Source organism: Euprymna scolopes, chromosome 23, assembly GCF_053919585.1.
Source record: "Euprymna scolopes isolate OS-2025 chromosome 23, ASM5391958v1, whole genome shotgun sequence".
Lineage (NCBI taxonomy): Eukaryota > Metazoa > Mollusca > Cephalopoda > Sepiida > Sepiolidae > Euprymna > Euprymna scolopes.
Genome location: NC_136504.1, coordinates 15,195,627 through 15,222,415, shown reverse-complemented (window position 1 = coordinate 15,222,415; position 26,789 = coordinate 15,195,627). Strand labels below are relative to the sequence as shown.

The 26,789-nt window shown below is 33.3% G+C and overlaps 1 protein-coding gene across 5 annotated transcripts in view; it reads right to left on the bottom strand.

Moving 5' to 3' along the window:
• LOC145245773 (uncharacterized) overlaps nt 1-26,789 on the bottom strand; it is a 723,444-nt gene that overhangs the window by 655,687 nt on the left and 40,968 nt on the right. For all 5 annotated transcript variants that reach the window (XM_080107384.1, XM_080107381.1, XM_080107383.1 and 2 more), the window contains exon 2: nt 21,231-21,367. The gene's annotated coding sequence lies outside the window, so the exon portion shown is untranslated. The remainder of the gene's footprint in view (nt 1-21,230; nt 21,368-26,789) is intronic.

Genomic DNA, 26,789 nt, shown 5'->3' with positions numbered 1-26,789 from the left:
AAACATAGATAAGTTGCCAAAACAAAACGTCTTCTTTGCACATGACAAACTACCAACATACAATGTTATATACGGCATAATCACGTTGACACACAAGATCCACAAAATGATGAGCCTGGCCAGTACCAGATGGGCGGCCATTTGAGAATGCTACGTGCTATACATACTATGTCGGGACATCAGGACATATATATTTCCAGATTAGTGTCCAGAGGCAAATTAAAAAAAAGAAAAACACTGGGAGAGATGCACCCTCAGTCTTCATGAAGAGATGCATCTAGGAGAAGGAAAATTAATGTAAAAACTTTAGGTTTATTGGTTTGCTCTGTCTTGTGGTAGCCATTGCACCGACTGAAATTAGCAGTCGTACCAAAACTGTGGTTGGTTCTGCTATACTATAAACAAATCCTTTGTGTAAATTTCTGAATAAGTTAATAACTTAGTTGTGGTATACTTCAAATGTTGAAAGCGATGGGAGAATCCATCAATGTAGAGAAAGACAAGTAACATGTTTTCTGCAAAGAAAGGGTCAGTAGAAAACAGCTCATCCCTCTCACTAGATTGTGAATTCAATTTTGAACTCTGTTAAGCAAGAAAAAGTGCTATGAGTGACATATCCCGAAATATGGCAGCAATACTCCATCTTATAACATACTTGGCTCTTATATAGGCAAAGGATTACATCAGGAACAGGTACTTTCTGGAGTGATAGAATGATCCAAGTATTTTTTCTGTAATCTTCCAATTCAAATCTGGAGTGAAGTAAGTCCTAGAAACTTATATAAAAAAAAATGACTTTAAAAATTGATGTTTAAAGTAACCTATCTCTGACCAGGTATTTATTCATCCCTCTTTCCCCACAGGTTCATTTTTATCACTTTCTCCATGTATTTCTTAGCATGAATTGAACCTGCTACTTCAACTGTTCTACATCTACTAACCCAAAACCTCTCATCCATTCATTTAATATGGATTTACCATTGAAGTTGCCTCCTCTTTTTTCCACACCTCCCGATACTGCCTTAATTTAATCTCCCTTCAACAAAACTAAGACTGTCTTACAAAGTGACATTATATATCTCTCATATCATTCACATATTACACTCCATGCAATGCATACCCTCAACCCTCACTGACCAAGTTTCACTTCTATAGATCATCACACTGCATAGAGAAAAGAAATTGAAATACACCCTACTAAAGCCTGACTGTCACAACTGGTGAATTTCAAAAATGCAATCTGGGCGTGAGAAGAAACTTATGCAATAAAATTCTATTTTAAACTTGGAAAAAAATGCCATAGAAAAGTATGGAATGCTTCAGACTGCTTTTGGACCATCTTGCATAAAATGAGCATCAGTTTTGATTCATAAGAGATTCAAGGAAGGCAGGGAGTCTGGAAGAGATGATAAGAGGTATGGGCGGAATAAAGAAGTTGGAACACTTAAGGTGATTGGCCAAATAAAGAATTTCATGGATAAAGACCGTCATGTGTCTATAGAAACAATAAAGGCATAGCTTGATGTCGGTGTGGGAGCTGCACACACAATTATTTGTGAGGAGCTGAAGATGGGGAACATTTGCACAACTCAAAGGTGCTCAGAGAAGATCAGAAAGAAAGACGTTGTCATGACAGTAGGAAGATGGTTGAGCTGATCAATTCAGATCCTGCAATTCTAGATGCTGAGAGTCAACAAAGAATGTTATGTTGAGGTTGTAAGAGTGTTCAGGAAGAGAGTCTGTTGGAAGAGGTCAGCACTCTTCAAATCAGGTCATTGGCATTTCCACTAGGACAATGCACCAGTCCACAACTTCATCCTTGTCATAGATTATTCGACCAAGATGGGCATCAAGACAATTCCTCAACCTCCCTATAGTCCAGACCTTGCTCCCTGTGACTTTTGGTTATTCTATAAGCTCAAAGAAAACCTTAGAAATCGTCATTATGAGACAATTGAGGAGATGAAAGAGGCTGTGACAATGGTCATTGATATACTTCCGTGGGGCCTTCCAGACGTTATTGGAATGGTACAAGTGCATTACAGCCAGAGGAGATTACTTTGAAGAGGATTAGAGTTTCATGTGTGTATTATTAATAAAAGTGCCATACTAAAAAAGTCTGGAAATTTATTGAAGGCACCTTATACATAGGCTGAAGTTGAAATTAATATAACTATTACTAATATTGTAAATTATGAGTAAGTCACAGGCAATACTAAGTTGGTACTGATAAATAAATGCAACATTTTAGAGCAAAAGTAATTTTTTTATATTTACATGTCATACAACACTGATTGTAATTAAAAAAATTAATTTTGATTTTTTATATAAAATGTAGTCAATTTAATTAAAAAAACAAACTAAATGTTAAAGTTTTCAACCTCGGCTGATACCACACGAAATAGGGTGGAAAAACCAAGAAGAGAGAACACTACCCAGATATCCACTAGAGGAGTGTTAATAGTATTGGGACCTTAGGGAGACTTATTGCTACCCAAATTCCAATGAAGACCAATGGTGATTGCAGGTGAGAAATCAATGGTAAACGACTGTCGCAATAAATGCAAAGTCATTTGCAAAAGTTGTCGAAGGAGGTGAAGAGAAATTGAAATCTGAGGGGTCTTGTTGTGACCCAGATTCCAGGGAACACCACCAGTTATTATTGGTGAGCAGTCTGATGATGACCTGTGGGAGAACTCCTAGTGAGTATAATTAATACCAGATAACTTGCTAACATTCATTTCACTTTGTGACTCTTGCTCCGAGTTGAGTTTGCTGTGTTTTGTCTTTTGTTGTAAATCTTGAATATTGAGGTAAATCACTTTTATTCAATGTGCGATTCGATTTTTTAACAGAGTAATATGGCACCAACAGATTATTAAAGACGGAATATGTTTCTAAAAAAAAAAAAATTCTGGAATTTTTAAATAAAATGTTGTTAGTATTTTATTCACTAGAGTTTTCAACTTTTTTTTTGTGAAATACGACTTGAATCTCTATTTTAAGCACACCATATTGCTGAGTGACCTTTTTCTGTAAGATGGGACAATCTTTATATGCACAGAAACATAATATTGCACGTACACCATATTTAAACAATATTTTTTTTAAATAACAAAAATAAATCGCTTGTCAGTGGAAATAGTAACTTAACTTGAAACAGCCTGGAGAAAAACAAAAAAATAAAAACTATAAATGCCACACGAGAAGGAATATTACATTCGTAAAGAGAAAAAGTAAAATTTTGTTTACTTCCAAATTTTATTAAAACAAACAAAAAAAATAATTAAACGAAATATCGTAAATTGAATTTGAAGGAAATTCCACTGTATTTATGAGTTTTCTTTCGCACAATAAACTAGGTTATTTTTTAGATATCTATACCAATAATTTTTTGAAATGGAGATTTTGTTTATATACTTGGGGGTCACTGCTTATCAAGGAACTCTCATATAAGAGTAAATGAGTGTTAGGTTGTAACAGAGCGCATAATAGTATATGTGAAAATATCAGCAGCAGCCGAAGAATAGATGGCTAGTGAAGGTATTAGCAGCAGCAGCCATTTGAGCATGTATGCAAAATAGCAAGTGTACACGGGCTTCTGTCAGAAAAAAAAAAAAGAAAGGACAGTATGTGGTCAAAGAGAAACAAAGTGCACACCAGGGAAAATGGGCGTGTAAAGTCGAAGGCACGAAATGGGTGGCTATGACCAGCGTGAGGTTGGAAAAAAGAAAAATGTGATCCGAGTGAGACGGACTTGTGGACGCATGGTGGCGGTGAGAGATTTTTTAAGCTGGTGTCAAGATGGCAGGGTTTAGTTAATCTCACAGCAAACAAAATGAACAGTTAAAAAAAAAAAAAAATCAAAAAACAAGAAGCATTGTTTGGAAAGTAATGGTAATAAATGCCTTTTTGTTTTAAAAAAAAAAAAGCCAAGATTTAGTTTTGTTTGTTTCTTTGCGATGGTGCCAGGCAGCGTGGGGGTTTGAGAGAGGTTTGAACTGTAATGAACATGGTTCAAGTGTAACAGCTATGTTACAAGATGAAAAAACACCATGATGATCAGTAATGCTGGAACTTGGGTAGGGTTTTATTATACAAGACGACGGCTCCAGAAGAACTTAGTTTACATTAGACTTGAAAACGACCATGTTATAGTCAGCTGCAAACCAGCCCGACAATATTATGCTCGACAGGTGGACAGTTCTAGGAAAGAAATTTTGCTCACAGAATTTTTGTTTACTTTTAGGTACAGACAGCGAGGGAAACTTGACAATTGTTGGAGCAAGATGAGTATTTGTTGCAAAAGTTTTACAGAAAAGGGTGAGCATAGATTGAAGCTCAGTCGAGCACCTACCATAAAGGTAAGATAGAGCAGGGATAGAGGCGCAACATCTTTTCTGCAAGAAAGAGGAATTAAAACAACATTACCTTAACAAAATTAGTCACTCTTTTATAACAATGTGGTTAAATTAATAATTTAATAATCTATATATCTATAAAAGTGAACGTGTCTGTGTGTCTGTCTGTGCGTGTACATTTCCCTACGCAATAACTGTCAATTTTAAGTCTACAGACTCGAAATTTGATATACAGGGTACTGAAATTTTGAAAAATCTGTGATCGGTTTTCAGCCAGAAATTTGGCTGTTAAGGGGTCAAAGTTCAACGATTTGACCTTTCAGAACTCTACCAAACTCCTCCGACAATTTTGGGTCCAAACACTTGAAATTTTAGATATAGGTTCCTTGGACATGGATCTAACTTAATAACTTGATTTGAGCTCAAAACAATAAATGTTAAGGGTCATAATAGGGATCAAAGTTTAAAAAATTGACCGCTTTTGTTTTTTTTTTTTTTGCTCAACATACACCTCCAAACACCCGGGCAATGCCGGGCTGAAATGCTAGTTTTATATAAAACTCCTATTTTAAAAAAAGTGAAGCAAAAAAAAAATAAACCTAGCATGCAGGGTTCTCCTCCACAAGTGAAAAATGTACTTTTACCATGACTAATGTTCGCACAAAATTTCAAAAAACTTAATCAATTTATAACTTAAAATATTGCAGCATTAAGAATTTTTTTTTCAAAATTCAATTTATGACATTATATAATCAATTCTTAATGCTGCAATATTTTAAGTTATAAATTTATTATATTTTTTACTAGAATATCTTGTCCTTTTCTTTAGTTTTAACTAGTCCTTTACTTTTCTGTGTTTAATCTTCACCATATTACTTTTCATGCTTGCATTTTTCTATTGTAATATATCCATACTCCTATAAATTTCATTTTTTTTCTTGTATATTGATATCCATATTAAAAACCTTTTTTTTTCTATTCGTTTAAAAAGAAAATACAACTTTCTTATATATGGGTCGTGGAATTGCATTTATCTGCAAACGATCTACCTAATTTGCATATTCCTTTAAACATTCATTTTAATTAATTCCCTATTATTTTTTTCGGTTTTCCCATGTGATGCTCATCTTTAGTTAACTATTACGTGTGATTATATTCATGCAGATATTCTACATTATTTATACTTGTGCAATATTTGAGTAAACCGATTTTAGTAAACACAAACCTCTTTCTATATATATTCATATATGCATATATATTTGTTTAAAAGATTTTGCCTACCAAACTCCTCTGTCGGTTTTTGGTCTATAGACATGAAACTTCATATATAGATTATTCAAACCCATTTAACTTATATTTGAATTTTAGCAGGGGAAAATCGGTGCAAAAGTGTGAAAATTAAAAAATGGAATTTGCCAGGTGAAGGTCAAATGACAGTTTTACGACTATGTATGCATAACATAATACCTAATGGTTCATGTTTTAATTTTTAGCCTTGCAGAAAACATGTCTTCATAGCTCAGGCATTAACGTCAAAGGAAAAAGTAAATCATAAGCTGAATGTTTTTGTTTCAATTCTCATTACTATATTTTGGGTCACAAATAATATAATAATAAATACAGAATCTGCATTAATCAAAATATCATATTTAAGCATATTTTACGACCGGGCAATTCCAGGTGGCCTGCTAGTAGTAGACCAAAGAACTAAAAAAATATATCAGTAAAAACGCCCATAACAAAATGTTGTCTGAAATAAGCAAAATAATATAAGTTTTATTTGTGCATTGTCTATCCTGCTGCTATTTTTTCCCCCTTTCTCTTAACTGTCCAATCTGAATTTTCTTCTATTTTTAACTTTTGCCCATCTTGTTACTTCACTAAAAGCAAAAAATTAAAAATACAAAAAATAAAATTATCTTCATTTGTCCTTTTCTTTGTAATTTATACTCCCTTTCCTTCTCCCTATAATTCCTCACTTCCCCAAGCCACTTCTACCTACCTTAATAATAACAAAAGCTTCATTCGTTATTTCAATTAGTCAACTAAAGAGAAAATGTCTAACCAATGAGAATTATGCATGTACCAGTCCACAACTGTTAACAGAAGATGGTGACAAACAAAAATCTTAAAAAAAAAACAAAAAAGAAAAAAAATGAAAATTTAAATAAATACTTTCTATTAATCTATATACTCCTATAAATTCGTTTTTCTTCTGTGTGTATTGATATTCATATTAAAAACATCCTTTTCTCACACTTTTTGATATATACATATGCACATAACCTTATGAACAGTATACAGCGCCCGAGCAAAGCCGGGTGGAACTGCTAGTATGATATAATTTCTTCCACTCTCAGCAACGAATTTGGTATCTTGTTTGGACGGCTGGAAAGGGAACACTAAAAATGGCGGTACATCTGTTTCTAATGTTATTTTTAAATGTTTTTAATTTTTAATAATTTTTTTTTTAAGTCCAAGAACTTTTCACATTGATAAGGACATTGGTTTGAAACTGCGGATTCCAAATCTGTGATTAGTTTGGCTCTTAGATAAACCATTCAAGTGTGATGCGATGACACCTACAGTGTTACACAGTTAGTCTGGGCAATGCCACGTTAGCTGAACAATATGATCACTATTGATATTTGTAAAAATAGAAACAGAAATAATGTTATCAAGTCAAAAGGTATGTTTGAGGACAAAATTATTTATGTTAAAATAGTTCCCAAAAATGTTAACATAAAAAAATATGTGAAAGGTAAATTATTCGATTCGTGTTTTTGATCATGTGGGGTTCGTGACCTAATGAGATACGCATAGAAATTAGTAAAGAGTTAGCTGTCAGAGAGGAAAGTCAACAGTCATTAGTCAGAGGTAGAAAAAGACTATCCACTGACCATAATGGCTCTGAGCAACGGAGAATGTCAGAAAATGTTAATAGTAAAAATCTAAGATGAGCGTGCAACTTTACAATGGGGAAACATCGGTAAATAAAGTTGCTGTAAATACAACCAAGACTTTGGATTATATGGATCTTCATTTTCAGCTTTTCCAAGGATTCGTCAAATCAAGATCAATGCAGATGGATAAGATATGTTTCTCCATTGAACAACGTTACTCCATCCATTCCCTATTATTGTAAAAGCTATCATAAATGTTATATGCCGTGTTTATACTCCTGTCACTAGACAATCAAATACATCAACGCATAAAAATATATACGTTAGGCAACAATATATACTCATAAATACAAGGTGGAACGAAAACACTATCGCCCTAAAAAAGACATGATACCACCTCTTCTTGATCAAAACCGGTTTTCTTTTTTTGTTGCAGACTATCTACTAGTTGGCAAATTGTGTACAAATCTTAAGAGTAATAGGAGCCTCCTATCATCATGTCTGAAAGTGACACAATATTCAACGAGAGAGATTGGAGATGCGTCGCTGTATAATTCATGCTTTCTGCTGATCCAAGTTATAACAGGACCAGTACCAGCATCCTCAAAATGCAAATCCGGATGGTTAAACACTTGAGGACACAACGAAGATTCCAGCCAGTTATGATCTTTGGTGTGGTTTCAAATGAGGGCCACATCATGTCAGATCACATCTTTGAAGTCGGCATGAAAGTCAGTACCACAGTGTACTTGGATATGCTGAAGAGTGTGGTGATCCCCTGGTGCAATCAGATAGCCGCTTTCAGATGCTGGGTGTGGCAGCAAAACTTGGTGCTGGCCCACAAGTCCAAATAGATCTACACTTAGCTTTAGAAGGAGTGCTATGACTTTGTACCCTTCTCTCACTGGCCCTCTCCTCTGCTGACCTGAACCCATTGCGCTATTTTGTTCGGTCATACGTCGAGAACATCACCAATATGACATCCCACAACACAAAAGCCAGCCTGATTGCCACCATCCACTCAATATTCACTTAGCTTCTGCCAGTGCTTGTGAAAAAGGCATGCTCTTAATTCCAGACCTGTATCAAGGTAGCGATTGAGACTGAAGGCGGCTACATTGAATAGATGTCAGCTCTACAAGATAATCAAGTTACCTGAATTTAATTTTTTTTCAATAAAAGTTTTAAAATAAAGCTGTAGTGTTGTTTTCTTTAAGGCAACAATTTTATTGTTCCATCCTAAACCTACTGTATTACAATCCAACTTCACAATGTATATAATCTATTGTATAAACACTAGGTAAAACCTATGCAAATTGAATAGCGTTTCAATGTTAACACATCTTGTCAGGATTCTGCATAGGTTCTTCTTAATATTCATATAATTTTATTTATAAATGATCTACTCAAATGTTGAGCACTTCCAAAAAAAAAAAATAAATAAATTTGGTTTCTTAGTTCATTTTGTCAATACATTTAAATGTATTAGAATCCCCCCCCCCCAAAAAGTACCATTAAACAAATCTGTTATTTTAATACTTAAATCAAAGTATGCTGCCTAAATGCACACACACAATATATATATATATATATACACACAATATATATATATATATATATATGTGTGTGTGTGTACATATGTAGTCTAATCATACATACTACATTACATACTAAATTCCACAGCAGCATTTTTCATATGTAATATATTGTTGCTGGACATTCTGTGGACGTTCAGCATGAATGGAGACTCCGCGATATTATTATAGTCCTTTTGTTAAGGCTGTAAAAGTATTTATCTAAGTAAACTGATTAATGTAGTGTCGGAATTTATCTGGTTATTATGGTTTATCGCAAATATCTTTAAAAGAATCTATGACATATTTCCATTGTATGGACATCTGGCGCAAATGGGAATCCCACAATATCATACCATCTTTAGACAGAACAGATACTACCCTTGCATCCTAACCAGGAGACCAAGAAGGTATAGTTTAGTTTCACATACGACCCAAAAGGTATATCATTTTTTTTTTTCTTTTTACATTTCGTCTTCAATGATCGGGAGATCCTATTTATTAAAAAGGAGGGTAGAAGGTGATAACATACTACGAATATTAAATTATAATATTATATACTAATTTAATGTTCATAGTATGTTATCACCTTCTACCCACCTTTTTAACAAATAGGATCTCCCGATCTAATAATTTAGAATCTGGAAACAGTGGCACACATACGTACATTAAAGGTACTTTATATTAATCATACAATCAAATTCTTACTGACTAAAATATTGCGACCAACATAGATGAAGAACAATCAATTACAAAACTTGATGAACAATATAAAAGCATAGTCATTCAATCGACTAAATGTAAGAGTTTTACATCAACTGAAATGCCCTCCTCTCTAGATTCCTTAATACAATGTTCATTATCAAATTAATTTTTTTTTCTTCTTCCATCTCATAAGATGAGCCTAGAAGCCTTTTCGATGTATCTTCAAATTTGCCTACGACTGCAATCATTCTTCAAAAATGTTGCCCCCAAAATGGCAACGAATGACAAAAATAGAAAATGCAAACAAATAATAAAGCAACTAATTGCTTGTTCTAATCAGAACGACGGTAGATGCAATTTCGAACGGTTTCCTTCATTTGTTGCCCGTGTTTGTGACAGACAAATATTAGAATGCCTTGTGGCAAACACAAAAGGACTGGCCTACACGCATAGATTCTGACAATGAAATATTCAACAAGAATTATTTCCTTTTGCTGTGTTGAAGAGACCAATAAAATCAATGACAACTTGAGAGAAATGGTTCAAAAGAAAGAGAAGAGGAAGGTGGGAGGTTAAGATAGGGAGAGAGAGGGAGGGAAAAGATAAGACCAAATTACAGAGGGAGGTAAGAAATATATTTTAGAATACAGAGAAAATGAGATGAATTAGGAGAGAGAGAGAGAGAGGAGAGAGAGAGGAGAGAGAGAGGAGAGAAATTGCTGCCTGTAGTATCTCAACAAGTATGGAAGCCCTTAAGAAACAGAGGTTATTTCATGTCCCAAGCTTCACCGTTGCAGACCAGCACACGCACACCTCTTCTTTTAAGCAAGCTAGTGTAAAATTTTCCCCCTCATGAGGAGGCACATATAAATAGTAAAGAAAGAATAATTAATACCAATATTGTTTTTGCATTCGAAAAGTTTCATTCTCATTTATGAGTGAATGGCAATATGGATTGTCTGAATACAAAAAATCTACTTCTCAGATCAGCACATTTGCATTGATTTTCAGAAGAATGATTATAAAACGTTGCTTTAAATGTTTCACTTTTAGTTCACTAAAAACCAAATCCAACCGTGACAAAAATCAAACAAATACAAAATTTGAATGCCTATTTGACACCATCCTTGAAAGTCTTCAATCTCTTAGTACAAGGGTTTGTCAGATCAACCTGATATGACGATATCTTACCTGACAAATAAACTCTGACCAAATATCTAAAATAACGCAGTATTCGAAGTCCTAATAAAACCCCATTGACGCAATTATACACTGGCTCATACAAGGAACGGTACACCTTCTAGTGATGTTGACTTAAGTAAAAGTATTAAGCTAGATATTCCAACAGACTAGATGAATTCTTGTCCTGGAATCTGGTCCAAGAGACGACAAGAAAACTATATCACAACATAATGAACTGGTCGATTAGAGAGAGGAAAATTAATGTTCATAACTCAATATTTGAGAGGTAAAGAAGAACTTTAGTTGAACATTAAGATACGTATGAATCTCATATAAAGATCAAGTGTTGGTCATAGAAAGAAGTTGCTTGATTTCTGAGATTTGCACTGAAATAAAATGAAAAAAAAGTATAGAATATGTTATTAGATAGCAGAAAGGGAGGGAACCAAGGAGATTATGTGTCTGGTTAGAGAAAAAGATTTTTTAAAATAGTCAAGTTGAACAGTTGACAAGAGATAAAGGTTAATAGCATGTGACCTTACCAGGTTTCATTCTTCATCTGGTGCCTTTGTTTTACAGCTGCGCTTCAGAGGTACAATATACACTATTTTCTATATGTACGCATTTTATTGTCCGTAATCATGAACTCCTTATATAGTTGCTATATTACAGACATGGATACTTTAGTGAAACATTCATCATGACAACCAGAACCAATGTTTGCCTCTTCGATGCATTTGTGTGAATGGCGATTAACATGCTCCTTTCCTAAGTTTTTCTTGTTTTGCTACGTTCATTTTCCACTTGGTTCTTTCAACTTTTTCCTCGTTCACAGGTGCAGAAAATTCCCCAGCATCATTTTCATGACTAAACAAACGCATAGTGGCAGTAATAGCTTCTATAATAGTCGCAAATAACACACAAAAACTTGTGCTGGTAAAAGTGCATACCTTTTAATATTGATCTGGGTGTTTGTGAACACTGATTGGTTGAGTGCGTGTGTGTCGTGTGTTTCCATTGTGTCGCTAACTCTGATTGGCTGAAAGTTTTGCTTGTACCAGTCGCACTGGATACTTTCTGATTCTCATGTCAGAGGTAAGCTCCATACAATGGAATGTAGAGTTGAAAGTCACCTTCATAAATATCAGATTTTGATCAGGTCATCAGATACATTCTATACCTCCAATCTGTTCTCCATGTAGACGAGAATTCAGGGAACACATTGGTATACATGACTTGTTTTCCCTATATATATATATATATATATATATATATATATATATGGCACTTGATATTGTACAATTCTGGGAGCCTTACATATAAAAAAGTGAGTGAATTTAAAGTTTGACTTTAAATGACTAAAAACAAAAGAAAATACAAAAGCAAATCAAAACAGGAAGGATTTATATCTCATGAAATGCATTGTGGTAAAGAAATTTTAAAAATACTTTTTAAAAGCATAGCAAAAAAAAAAATCACTGATGTAATATGGTTTCTTGGAATAAGCAAGAAAATTTTCCTATTTCTTGTTAACACTATGTGTATGTCGGGCATGTATATAAACTTATATATATATATATATATATATATATATATACTAGCAAAAGTACCCGTCATTGACTGGGTTCAAAAACAGCCTACAGAAAATGGACTCTCATTTATGGAAGTATAATAGGTTATGAAAAGGAAGGGTTGTAAAGAGATAGCTTCGAATTTGGGGGTATCAAAACCAAAGTAAAATATGATGAAAGTAAAAATAAAATAGATAAACCCCATAATTTATTATACCATACCTGTTCACACTGAAACACTTATCACAATATTCTGTGGATCTATATTAAAAAACCTTGTTAAACTTTGTGACATATTTCCATTCTATGGAGGTCAGGTGCGAACGAACACCTCATAATTTTATTATACCATATTTCTTCAAACTGAAACATAATTATCAAAGTATACTTACGCAGATAGATATGAAAAGTCTTTATTAAAGTTTGTGCCTATTTCCATTCTATGGAGGCCAAGCGCGAACGCAGACCCCACAATTTTATACCATCCCTATTTAAGTTAAAACATACTTATCAAAGTATTCTTATGTACATCTATATCAAAAACACTTGTAAACGTTTTTTTTTTAATTTTTAAATTTTTTATTTCCATACTTTGTGGACCAGGCGCGTACGCAGACCCCACAATTTTAATGAATCATCATTATGCCAGATCAAACATATCCATTCCTGTGTCTCGATACATCTATCATTATATGTGATCAGTTTTCTTTAATAGTCAACCATATAGGAGCCTATTCGTGACCAGGCACACACACAGACGTTCAGCTTTATATTATAGAAGAAGATATATATTGGCATATTCTTCCAACGTAGCACAAAAGAGACACAAAGAAAATACCTTGTCTAAGTCATATTAGTATGATAATTTGTATTAATGGCATTATAAATGTACTGGCAAGACAACAGAAAGCTTTAATCTAATTAGAAAATCCTCCAAATCTTATTAACATGAAAAATCTATTCGGAAATATTTCAAAAGAATGTTGCAACCATGGCAACATAGAACCACATTTCATCAAGAAGAAAATTGAGTTAGGATACCAACAAATTTTTTTTTTCTGTCATTTGGAAAGTGCAAAGCAAAATATGTATCAAAATTGCTATTATACTTCTATATTATCAAATATCTAATTCTCTCTTTAACTTTAATTATATATATATATATATATATATATATATATATATATATATATATATATATATATATATATATATATACACACACACTAGCAAGCTGTCCAATGTTGCCCGGTCATCAAAAATGCATAAATATTTTAATGCAGAATTCTTATTTATCAGAAACATAAATACTGTAGGTATTAAACGTAACGTTAATTTCCTTGTAAATAAAATGAAATAAGAGCGCGGAAAGAAACTAAGATATGTACATGCAAGTATTATGTTTTTTCTAAACAGTCAAAAAAAAAAAAAAAAAAAATTCTCAAGCTGAGATCGAAACCAAAACCAGTGAGCCAAGTATGATAACCATTAGGCCAGCTTAACATGATCTTTTAAAAGTGTTTTCAAAACTACTTAATTTAAACATAAATAATCTGTTCATGTGAACAATTCATGCCCGTGCATTTGTGAAACAGTTAGCAAACAGATTAAATTCTGATGAGGTCCACATACCAATTTTTCAATTTTGACACCTTAGCAGCCATTTTTCTAGATGAAAACCTATTAAAAAGTTTTCCACTTGTCTAAAGACCCTATATACCAAATTTCAAGTCTGTAGATCAAAAATTCATTGAGTATATAGGTTGAGAAATGTCCTCACACACACACACATTCTCACTTTTATATATATATATATATATATATATATATGAAATTTCCGCAAAACCTCTGGCCTTGATGGAGGGGTGACTAAAACTTGCTGCTATGGTTTCAAATAATCTGAAATAACAGCAGAGGGAGACTTGATTCCAAATATTTCTCATATGCTATACATCCCCTCTTTTGGAAAAAGGATAAAATTATAAATATCTCCAGTATCAAATAATCCTTATACACTGCGAAATTTACTTTATGTATGAAAACCAACGAGGGGAGAAATAACATATACGAAATGTTTGGAATCAAGTCTCCCCTTGTTATTTCAGATCATTTGAAACCATAGCAAGTTTTAGTTTCCCTTCCATCAAAGCCAGAGGTTTTGGGGAAATATCAGATATTTTGTAATTCATATGCAAAACTAGCAAAACAAATGACTGATTGAAATATTGGTAAAAGTGCAATTTAAAATTACTGCTATTGTAGGTTTTCAAGGGTGTTGCAAATGAAAACTATAGTTTCCAAGATATGAAGAAATTATAAAGTGGGAGATCACTTTTCTATATTAATTTAACATAAAATGAGCATCCAATTTATAGTCAAGGTGCCCATAAGGTGGGTGCTCATTTTGCATTAAATTGATATAGAAAAGTGATTCCCCACGTCTTAAAACAGTAATTTGTGACCTTAAGGGCAAATGTCACATAGCCCACTACACAATTCAGGCCATTAGCTTTCCAACGAGCCTTCATTTGTTAAATTCTGATCAGTAGTTGCCGAGATTTCGAACTTATAAAATTGTCCCAAAAAGTGGTACATCTAAATATGGGTATATCTATACTTGTTGCCAAATTGAATATTGAAACGCTCATATCTTTGGTTCTATGCGACGAAACTACATGAAAATTTGCAGCCTTCTTGAAGATTATAATACTATTCTATGATTAAAATGTTATGACAATTGTTACACACCTGTGATCCAATAAATATTTTTTTTTTTTTAATCGCAAGTTTTTATTTTTTTAGGGTTGCTGACAGAACCAACCATTACTTTGCATTAACACCAAACATGCTCCTGCAGATCTTTAAACACAGCATAAGCATTGGACGATTGATAGTACAACTAGTCAAAGAATCTGCAATCCTGAGTGACGTTTTGCAACATGATCGGGCCACAAAACGATACAGCTTCTTTAGTTAGTTCTGGGTCTTCCTAATCTATATATTTATAAAACGCAAAACAGGCGCACACGTTTTTGTATGTCCAAGAAAGGCTTTTTTTGGGGAGGGGGGGAGTCCCTCGATCACGTTACTATTCTTTAGAACTTTTTATATACTACCTAGATCATAATATCTACGATTTGCGAACGAACGTCATCTGTACATTTATTTTGATTGACTTTTATAAAATTCCCTCTATTACATCCTTTCGCGTGTTTGTTGGTCCTTTTTCGTATAAATAAAATGAAACTAATCGAAGCGAACGTCATTGGCCGGCCTACTTGGCCAGACCCTCAAGAAAAGCAATTAGCATTGATCAGTGTGGGGAAAATCCTTCATATCAAACAATTGCTATTCATTTGGAGAGCTCCCTCTTCTTGGGGGAGCTGATTTTCCCCCACATCGTGGGGAAACAAATAAATGAAACAGAGGAAAGCTGAACTGGCCTTCAGCCAACGTTCATTTCTGCACCCACTTAGCAAGTCAACTTTTTGATCGACATCGCTTAAGTTGAACGCTTTTTCACTTCCTATGGCATTATAGTGTAGCGGTAAGATGTCACGATTTCTTTCACTTTCTTTTCCGCCTCCGCATCACAGGTTCTTCATGGGTTCGAGCCTGTCTGTCTACTAACACTTTTTTTTCTGCTCAACACACACCTCCAAACATCCGGGCAACGCCGGGTACCCCTGCTAGTGTAATATATATTATATATTATTATTTACTATAATAATTATTAAATACTTACAAACACTAGTGTTTCATCCTTTGGGGAATCATCAATGCAGAGTGTCACGATTGATGCCAGTCGAGAGACTCGAACCCCAGCAACAGAAGTCATGTCTGGCTTCATTAGCAAAGACCCGAACCAATAGGCTATCACAAACCACAAGAGATAGAAGTTGAAATTAAACATTTATTCTTATTAAATGCTTTTAGTGTCAGCCAGAGTGATCTTATCATTATATGACGATCTGCACGTATTAGCTGAATCTATCTATATATCTATAATAGTGAACGTGTCTGTGTATCTGTGTGTGTGTACATTTCCCTACGCAATAACTGTCAATTTTAAGCCTACAGACTCGAAATTTGATATACAGGGTACTGAGATTTGGGAAAATCTATGCGATCGGTTTTCGGCCAGAAATTTGGCTGTTAAAGAGTCAAAGTTCAACGATTTGACCTTTGAGAACTCTACCAAACTCCTCCGACAATTTTGGGTCAAAACACTTGAAATTTTATATATCGGTCTCTTGGACATGGATCTGACTTAATAACTTGATTTGAGCCCAAAACAATAAATGTTAAGGAGTCATAATAGGGGTAAAAGTTTCAAAAGTTGACTGCTTTTTTTTTTTTTTTTTTTTTTTTTTTTGCTCAACATACACCTCCAAGCACCCGGGTAATGCCGGGCTGAAATGCTAGTATATATATATTTTTAAATGAAACGATAATATAAAAAAGTATCATAAAGTAAATAAAAATATGAATAATCAAAAAGGAGGAGGGGGAAGTGATAAATATTATAATGGATTTGTCTGAACTATAAAAATACAGTACTTTTGTAAATAAGAAACTTTTTTTTATGAAAAGTACAGGTAAGGAGAACATTTTTAATAAAATAAATAAGTTATCAAAAATCCAAATAATCTGAAGCAAAAAAAATAGATCCGATATCAGTAACGATTTTGTTTTGTTTTTGTCGTATTTGATCAACACTGCTGGGGAGCAATGAGATAAAAATACCGTTCTGTTTTTAAATCCCCAAAACAGTTTTTTACAGTAAACAACTGATGAAAGCAACTTCCATTCTCTCAGTCATGACTGGGTAAAATCTTCAGTAATTCGAAATTGTATTTTGAATGCCATCTGCACTTAAGATTGAACCTTCAACCTCCAAAAGAGTGTAACTTTACAACTCAATTTTTCCAAGTATTTTATCCATTGTCACAGGTCATTGCAGAAGTCCAAAGAATCCAAATAATATGAATATTTAGACGAGCATAAATTCTTGGAAGCAAACTAAAGAGGTGATTACTTGACACACAAAGGAGTTTTCCAATTAACGACTTCAGACTAAAAGTTTCTTTTTTTTTTTTTTCAGTTTAATTTTAAAGGTGGAAAAACTCAATGCACACACACACACACACACAAGGAAAAAGTTGGTCTGTCTGATTTTCATGATTTCCCCATTTAATGTGAACCTAAAATGCATCATAAATCACTGTATTCTTGGGATGGTTTATAGCAACAATAAAATTGGAACAAACATATTTCAAATCATAATAATTTTACAATTTAAAGATTGCATAGCTGGTTCAAACATAGAGTCACATGAACGTTTATCCATAATAGATAAAAAGATCACAACTAAAATTTTGGGAATCGTATTAAGAAGGTGATTCTAAAATATCAAAAAAATTGGTGAACTAGGCCAAAATTTCCACATATGTTATAGGCTGCATTATTTCAAATGAACAGTTTTCAATTTGAGAAGCTCAATGTAACTAATGATTATTTTTCGCATATAATCGAAGGTGAGAAATCCTAAATCAAATAAAGACATAAATGTGGAGGAGTCATATTTCAAAAAGTTTTCTGGAGGGGTTATTTTTTTTTTTATCCAAAATGCCATGTATTTATGGTAACAAAAAGACATAATTATTCTTTCAGCAAACTTTCACAATCAATATGTTTAAACAAGCCACATCTCTTTCATTTGTGGGGCAATTTTTTAACAATTATATGGATAGAGAACAAAATTAATATTTCAATGTTAATTTGATTTGCTTTTAAGTCATTTTGTTTGCATAAACAGCAATTTTTAATTTAAAACTAAAAACAAACTATTTGTACTTTTAATTCAATGATGCTTCCAAGAGCTTTGATACCAATTTTTATGCCTTTAAAATGGACACATGCTAATGTGTTCACACAGAAAAGTTCCATGACACTTTGCGCGTTTAACAATAGCATGCCTTTGACATAACATAAAGGAAATGTGTTTTACTTGCAAGAAAAAAAAAACGAACAAGCAAAAGAACTCTTTCATTCTCTGATGATGAATCTGATACGGTTCGAAATTAATAAGAAATTTTTCAACTTTAAAAAAAGGAAAAGAAATTTGAATGAGTTTTTTCTTTTAATAAACTTTTTGCATCTTAACATGTTCCAAAAACAATTTTCTTTGTTTATTCAAAATTTTTTTTTTTTAAACATTTTTTAATATCAATTTGTTTTTCTATGCAATTTTTTTATTTTGTTTAATAAAAATTGAAACAAATTTTTATTATACTTTTAATTCTCTGTCTCTATTTACTTGCTTCCCCATGAGGGCAGATTAAGACACAAGGTTAGTTTTTAATGTGGGAAAATCGAGCTCTCAAACAAAAAAAAACAAAAAAAAACACTCTGGATAGGAACAAAAATTTAAATTGCCTTGATCTAGAAGGATTTTTTCGCTGACCGAGGACAGAAAAGATGAAGTGTAGTATCAAAAAAACAGATACTATGCTATGATCTTAGTTAAAACAAATACTATGCTATGATCTTAGTTAAGACTAAATAATACATTATATTTCTCACATTATCATGAAAAAAAAAAAAGATTGGAAAGAAATGTTTATTTTGAACTTATTTTTTTTCTTGTATGAGTAAGGGAGCATGGTAATAATAGCACTAGTGTATAATTTAAAAATGTGTCACAAAGCAAGGGCATAGAAAATGGACAAGCATAATAAATATCTGTCCTAGATGGATGATGAATTAGTTCAGTTGTCAGTGGTTCAATTATTGAACAGAACCCAGAACAAAAACTGTTCATATATTACGAGTTGTTGGCTGTATAAGAGACAAGCATAACCCTATGTAGAAGATAATCACCCACTTTCTGACCAGATAGTGTTTGAGTGACGAGTAACCGTTTAAGTTAACTATCAGATATAAACATGTTCTTGTTTTAGAATCTGAGTGACAGTGCTAGGGTTACAAACTTTATCCAATCTTTCTTTCTCCATTATAAAATAAATACATACAGGACTTTACTATGAAGAAGTAAAACTAGCCTGCCACAACCTTGTTGAAGGAAACATTTTACTGCAGAATAATGCTTACAAAAAATGATTTTATTCTTAAGAACTAATGGTACAATTCCAATGCAATTAGCAATTAATTTTAAATTTCTAAATATAGAGTAGCTTGTGTGTGTTTGTGTGAGGGCGTCAGATTACCACAAAACTCATGTAATATGTGCATATGTTTTCACAAATGTAAAAACATACATATCGATCAATGATGCCTCCATTCAGTCTCAAAAGACAATGGATACCCCCTGTAAGAGTAGCTATGCATGTAATTGTAAGGCAAGGATTGCGCAACCCCCCAACCACACCTCTCTTGAATCAGCACTGCTCGAGTCCAGTGGCAAGAAGTTCTAGACAATTAGAAACAATGCTGAGATAAATGGAGGGCACATACAACACCTGGAATTCCCAATGGTCACCCATTTTAGTGCTGACCAGGCACAACATTGCTTAACTTCAGTGGTCTAATGGAAACCAGTGTGTCGACATGATTATGCCACATACATATAGGTGTAACCTATAGATTTTAGTTTAACTGCTAGTATAAAGCCAATGAATATTTTTATTAATACGAGTTGTGGAAAACTAAGTTTTGAACACAAGCAAAAGAATCAAAAACAAAGAAATTGTTTTTTGACATTGGAAAATAAGCACAAATGTTTCCTATTTCGATTCCCCAAAATATTAAGATATTTTTGATTCCAGATTCTGATTAATTGTCGCACTACTATTCTTAAGTTACACAATTTCTTTAAAACCGATATTAATAGTGCGATTCCTGTGATACAGTAATAATGTAGTGACTTGAAAGAAATTAACTTATATGACACAATATGCCGGTTAAAAAAAAAAAAAAACTTTGAAATTTACACATTTAATTAATATAATTTATGGCTTTGGCTAAAGAAATGTGTAAAACCTGATTGAAAAAATAATTTATTCAAATGTCAGCATAAATGTAGAGAATTCACATTTCAAAAAGTTTTCTGGATGCAAAACTCAATTTTTTTTTTATGGTACTTGCACCAAGAAATGCAGTAAAATTGGAGAAAGTATATTTGTATGGCAATGCTATTGAGGTTGTTCAGAAATTTTGTTTTCTTCCTGATACTATTTGGGCACATGAAGTAGTGAATGCTAAACCCTGACTGCTAATCAGAAAGCATGCATAATTTTACATAAAAATATCAAGTTGCATAAGAATGGCTTTAAAAATTGTGGAGAAATATCCAAATTTCTTGAAATGATGAGGTCTGTATTTTAGCCAACTTTTAAAAGGATTATTAAAGTGTTGAATTGAACACAAATTTGGATACTTTAAATTTTCATAACTCTTGAACCAATGATAGTATTTGCATAATTCAAACAGTTTGGAATTTGCTTTACACAGCTCTTTTCATCAAAGTTAATAAAATAACAATGAGTTAAATAAAAAGAAAAATAAACTTATAATACTATTTTAGATCTGAGATTAAATCTGGACCATATAAGATGTATGCAGTACAGGAAACTTTGATAGTATGGTCACATTGAAAGAATGGATGAAAGTTGCTTGATTAGTAAAACACTTCAGGTACCAGAGTTAGTTGACAGGAAAAAACACAAAAGTGATAAGGATGGATTTGAGAGAAAGAGGGATGAATAAAGACCTGGCCAGAGTTTGGAAGTAAATCCCTAAAAGCTGCTCAACACATGCCAGCATGTAAAACAGATGCTATGAGGATGAGGATGATGATGATAATGATGATGATGAGGATAATGATGAAGAAAAAATGTGAATAACGTATCAATATGGAATCTTGTCATACAATAACAAAAAAAACAACAAAAAAAAAAATGAAAAAGAACTTACCAGACACGCCATGATGATTTTTGCCCTACTAAGAGAGATCTTGTATTCCTAATTTTAATTTATCAAGCAATGAAAAGAAGCTCACGTCCAGTAGAATCCTGTTATAATGACATAGATAAGCAAACCTTGGGATGAACCTACAAATAGAAAAATAAAAAAAGGTATTAGGCTGATGACAATGTTTTTGCAGATTTAAAATTTCATCCAGTTTTTTTTTTTTTTAATAAAATCTTTATTCATAACAATAACAACCTTTGCTCTCTATAGGTTGATTCTGTCAACGAGCTTATAAATGTCCTGCTTGTAAAATTCTTTTTAGTTTTGATGTAAAATATGAATCTAACTCACGTTCAATCTACTCTTGATATTAAGCTAAGCTCATCTAAATGGTTTTGTGATTCTTGAAATAAACTTTTAATCTGAGATAGCTAAGTCAGGAGAATATGCCGGATGAGGTAAGATTTCGCAACCAAGTTTTCCTAGCAGATCTTTGGTTAGTAGTGCTGCGTGAGGACGAGCATTATCATGGTGGAAGATGACTACCTTTCTGTTAATTAAAGAAGGCCATTTTCTGGGTCAACATGGCTGAGACTATTGCAGAAGAATATGAATGTTTTAATAATCTGAAAGAAAAAGTAAAAACATTTATCATGCTGATACATTTGAAAATATGCATAAAATAAATTGCGATGGTTTAAAATGCCTCTTTTAAAAACCGGCAAAAGCATTTGCACTGACCTGATATAATGATCGATATTGAATGAATTCTTTATCAAATATTTATGCATTAAGATTAGATGAGATTTCTAGACTACAATGCTATTAAGGGTTATTCCCCTTATATCATATCGTCGCGGGGAAATAACTAATTATTTTTCTAAATATTGAAAAGTTAAAAAATATATCAATACTGCTTTCCCAAATTTCAGAGATGTTCTCAAATTCACCAATATGGAATTTGTCAACTTCTCTTATGAACATCTTCAGCCCTCTACTCTTCAACTCCTCAGACAAAAGCAAATGTGACTTACCTGCCTTCCCACTAAGACTGGATGTGACTAAGGTTTACTTAATGTAGACTGTCCAGCTTCCTCAAAAAGAGAGCACTTTAGATTGGTATGAAAATAGCCATGTTTGAACCAATCAGCATCCTCTGGTGATGGGGCTTGAGATAACAAGTAATAAACCTACCCCTCCTCTCTAAAAAGAGGAGGGAAAACCTGGGAACTTGTCCTCCTGAGCACAATCAGAAAACTTTACGATAAATGCTAATTAGTTGAAGCTTGGACTAATTACTATCGATAAATGTGAATCTTGTACATAGAACATTTGTTCGTTCATCATAGATTGATTCTGATTGGCTAAAAATGAAGTACCACCAATCATAATGCAGATCAATAAACATCTCCATTAAAATAAAAACTGCTAACAGTGCCACCTATGGTGACAAACTGCTTCCTCTAATTTATCAATTATTGAAGAGGACATAACTCTTGATTGGAATAGTAAAGAATTAGTTCAACTTCAAGAGAGTTTATTGCCGTCATTGCACCAAAATTGAAGTTTTTTTTCCTCCACTTTGGTTTATTTCTCCATAAAAACCATGCAGCTCAGTTTTTTTTTTTTTCTACTCTTAACCCCAAATCAGGAATATTGCCACTTGGAATTGTTTAACCGGAGACTGTGGAGAGTTGAGCAGTGAGATGTCTGTTCACATTACATTTAAACTTCTACAGGTTAGTACAGTCAGGAAAGTAGAAAACAATGAGAGAAGTTCAAAGACTAGCAGTCTGAGGGGAGAAACAGTGATTTCCCCACTCTAAAATATTTTACAGATATTCTTTAAGAGTTTAATTATTCTTTTCTATTCCATCCCAGTCAGTGCCAGGGCACAGACCGTGCTAGTTTAAAAATGCATTGTTTTAGCTCAAAATTATAATTACAATCCATATTTGTCATCCATAGTGAAAAACATTTTCAAAATGGAGGTGTGTTAGTTTATTATTGGCTTATTCTTTAAATAGATTTTTAACATTTATTTGAGGAGAGAGAGCAGAAATTATGTTTTGAATTGTTTTCTACAAATGAAAATTATAATTCATTTACAAATCAGGCAAAACACCATCAGGATCTATTATTTGATCCTAGTTCTCAACTTGAATAATTTCATTTTCTTAACAAAAATCAGCCTTTATTTAGAAAACTGAGGTAACAGATGGTCAGAAATGAAGAAATAAATAAAAAAACAAACAATTGTTTTTATTTTGTTGCACTTTGCTATTTTTTATGCTAATAAATTTGAAATTTGAAACTTTTAAATAACATTAATGCTCGATCCATGTTTGTCATGCACAATAAAAACCTTTTCTTAAAATAGAGCCTTGTTTACCATTATGGGTTTATTCTTTAAATATCTTTAATATTCAGGGTTTTACATTGCGAGTGATTTTTCCAAGTGGTGACTAGAAATAATAAAATGCTTATTTTTTGGCGATTGTTTTTCTTTCATCGACAATCTTCCAAAGCTCATTATTGAATAAAAAAATGTCTTTGCAAAAGTTTTTTTTTTTTTTTTTAAATAAAACAAGTCAAATTATTTAAACAATAAAAGATTTAATAGAACAATATACTTTTTTTCAACAAAGGTTGTTTAAAAAAACATTTGAAGAAATCTGAATATTTATACTTGCAAGTCTTAACATAGAATTCAGTGCATATTTAGAATTACATTTATTTAAAAAAAAAAAAAAAAAAAAAAAACTCTTTATGATGTATGCACTTGTCACGAAAAAATATCATGTGGGTTAGGCTAGTAACTTCCCTATTCGACGAGTAAACGAAAATCGACCAAGTTCTCTCTAATTCGCTATCACATAGTGTAAGGGGGAAAAAGGTAGCTGGTTAATTTTTAATGCATCTAAAATTAAGCTTCTATCTTTCCATCATCAACACTCTGATCCCCGTCTGGTATCAACTGAAATGAATGACTCTTGTCTTGGAGAGGCTTCATGTTTAAACAAGCTTCTGGGTTTGACCTTTACTCCTGGTCTGAGATGGAACGCGTTCATAAAATCTGCTGCCAAGGTTGTTGGAAAAATGGTGGCATCGTTCTACCACTCTAGTAAATATCTTGCTGCTGATACAATTCTTTACCTATATAAGAGCTAAGTAGGTCCAAGTATGGAGTACTGTTGCCACATGTGGGCAGGAGCTGCTAGAGAAGCATCTTATCCTGCCTTGACAGAGTTCAAAATAGACTTTGTAGCCTAGTGAGGGATGCCCTTTACTCTTCCCTGCAACCTCTTTCCCACAGAAGAGATGTCGCTTTATCATTATTTTCATGGCAAGTGCTCGTCTGAGCTCTAATCTATGGTCCCCCTTAGCCTGACTTTCATGAAAAACACCAGTCTAGCTGAAACCACTCTCAATATTTTCCCCTACTCTTTATTTGTGCCTAAACCCAAACGGAGATTCGATGAACAAAGCTTCTTTCTTAGAACTGCACACTTGTGGAACTCTCTTCAATTTTTCTGCTTTCCAACTGACTACAATATGTTGTCTCAAAAGTCCAATATAAACAAGTTCTTGATCAGCCGTTCCCCTTAAGTAATCAAATCTACCAAATTTCCACTACTCTATTCTTACGACATTGTCCCATTGACTACACTCATTAACTCTTATCCTCAAGCAGCCTTCATGCTTTGATAAGTGGTGACTCCTTTGTAAAAAAAAAAAAAAAAAAAAAAAAGAAGCTAAATTTGTCTGTAAAACCCTGATATTTATTTGGAAGGACACAATAGATACTACATTTTGATCAGAATTTGAAGTTGTATTTTTTGTAGGAAATTAATTTCAAATGTTTATTTTGCATGTAATTATTTTATTTTTGGAGGTATTCAACCATCACTGCCTATGCCACATCTTCTGTGTCAATTGGCAACAGTTTGTCCCTAACAATCCAATTCACTCGCTGCCTCCAAATATCTTCTTACCAAACACCTTTAACAATACCCAGGCGACTTCATCTGTGAAGTTACTAATCCAGCTCCACCACCAGAAACATTGCAATGGCCAACTCAAAACCTGACTGAGGACAGTGAAGCAGGATGTTGAACTGATTCTGGGCCTCCACCTTTACGGGGTTCATCAATGAACAGCGAATGGCTTGCACCCATAGCTGGAGCAGCATTGGATCGCTGTGTCTGGTCATCTAGTGTTCGGAACATAGTGAACTTGTCGGAAAGAGCTTCTTACTTTGTTCCAGTGTTCCCTGTTTGATTCATACTTTAATCGAGACGTTTGGTGTTATGACGATCCTTTACTAATTCGATATTCAATTTCAGTTAAATGTATCCAGACATGACCAACTCTACAAAGTGACTTTTCACACTAACGTTCTTCCAAACCAATCATTACCCAAGCAAAAAAAAAAGAAGAAGCTTTCTTGCTACTCTTAAAATTACGAACGACCTATCCACCCTTTCACAACTCTGGTTTTAACTACGTGTTCACCCATGCATCACATCCGACAAGCAAAGAATTGTTAGAGTCACAGATAGTTCGACAACAAAACAATTAGTAGTACTATTGATGTGTGGTACTATTAGGTTGGTGCCAAAATAATATTGTTTTTTGACGTTCAACTATATATATATATATATATATATATATATAAACATTATTTTTGCACCAACCTAATAGTAGCAAGTAAGAGAGTAGATCAGATCGATGCCACATGCACAATTGGTTTCTAACCCGATTGGAAAAATGGTTGGGTCATTCTACCCCATCAGAAAGTACGAAGGGCATCCCAAAAGTAATGCCTTCTATTTTTTTAATTCCATCCGAATCGATCAGAGAGGATTGCAAATTGTATTGTTATGATGACTGAACTTATGCATTCATGACCTGAAAATTTCATCTATCTGTTGCAGATATTGATGGTGTGAGACTCTAAGAAAGAATCCCTGTCATGGATGTGCGTCAGAAGCAGAGATACTTCATTGAATTCCTGGCAAAAGTGCATTGAGAATGGTGGTGACTATGTAGAAAAATAAATTTTGGAGCACAAAAGGCTATTAGCTTTAATGGTACCACTACCGTCTTTGTAGCTCTTCAACTTTTTTGAGTTAAAAATTAAAATAGGAGGCTTTACTTTTGGAAGTACTCTCGCATCAGACTTCTGACGAAATTTTCTACCTATAGAAGAGTAAGATATGTCCTAAGATGGAGTATTGCTGTTAGAGAAGAGAAGTCACTTAGTCTTTCTCTAATCTATCGTCATTTCCATGAAAGGTGCTTGACAAAACGCTCACCTGCTTCTTTATCAAATGACATTCGCAGAAAGAACACGTCTTTCTACAACAACAGAAAATAATTTTCTTGTCTTCCTTCATATGTCTAGCATCAAGCGTAATTTCCATGAACAAAGTTTGTTTCCCATCTACGCAATACATTACCATGCCCTTGCTAGACGAATGGCCGATGGGAAGATCCCAAAGAATATTCTTTATGGTGAACTCGCAACCGGCTCTAGACCAGAAAAAGATCTATCCTAAG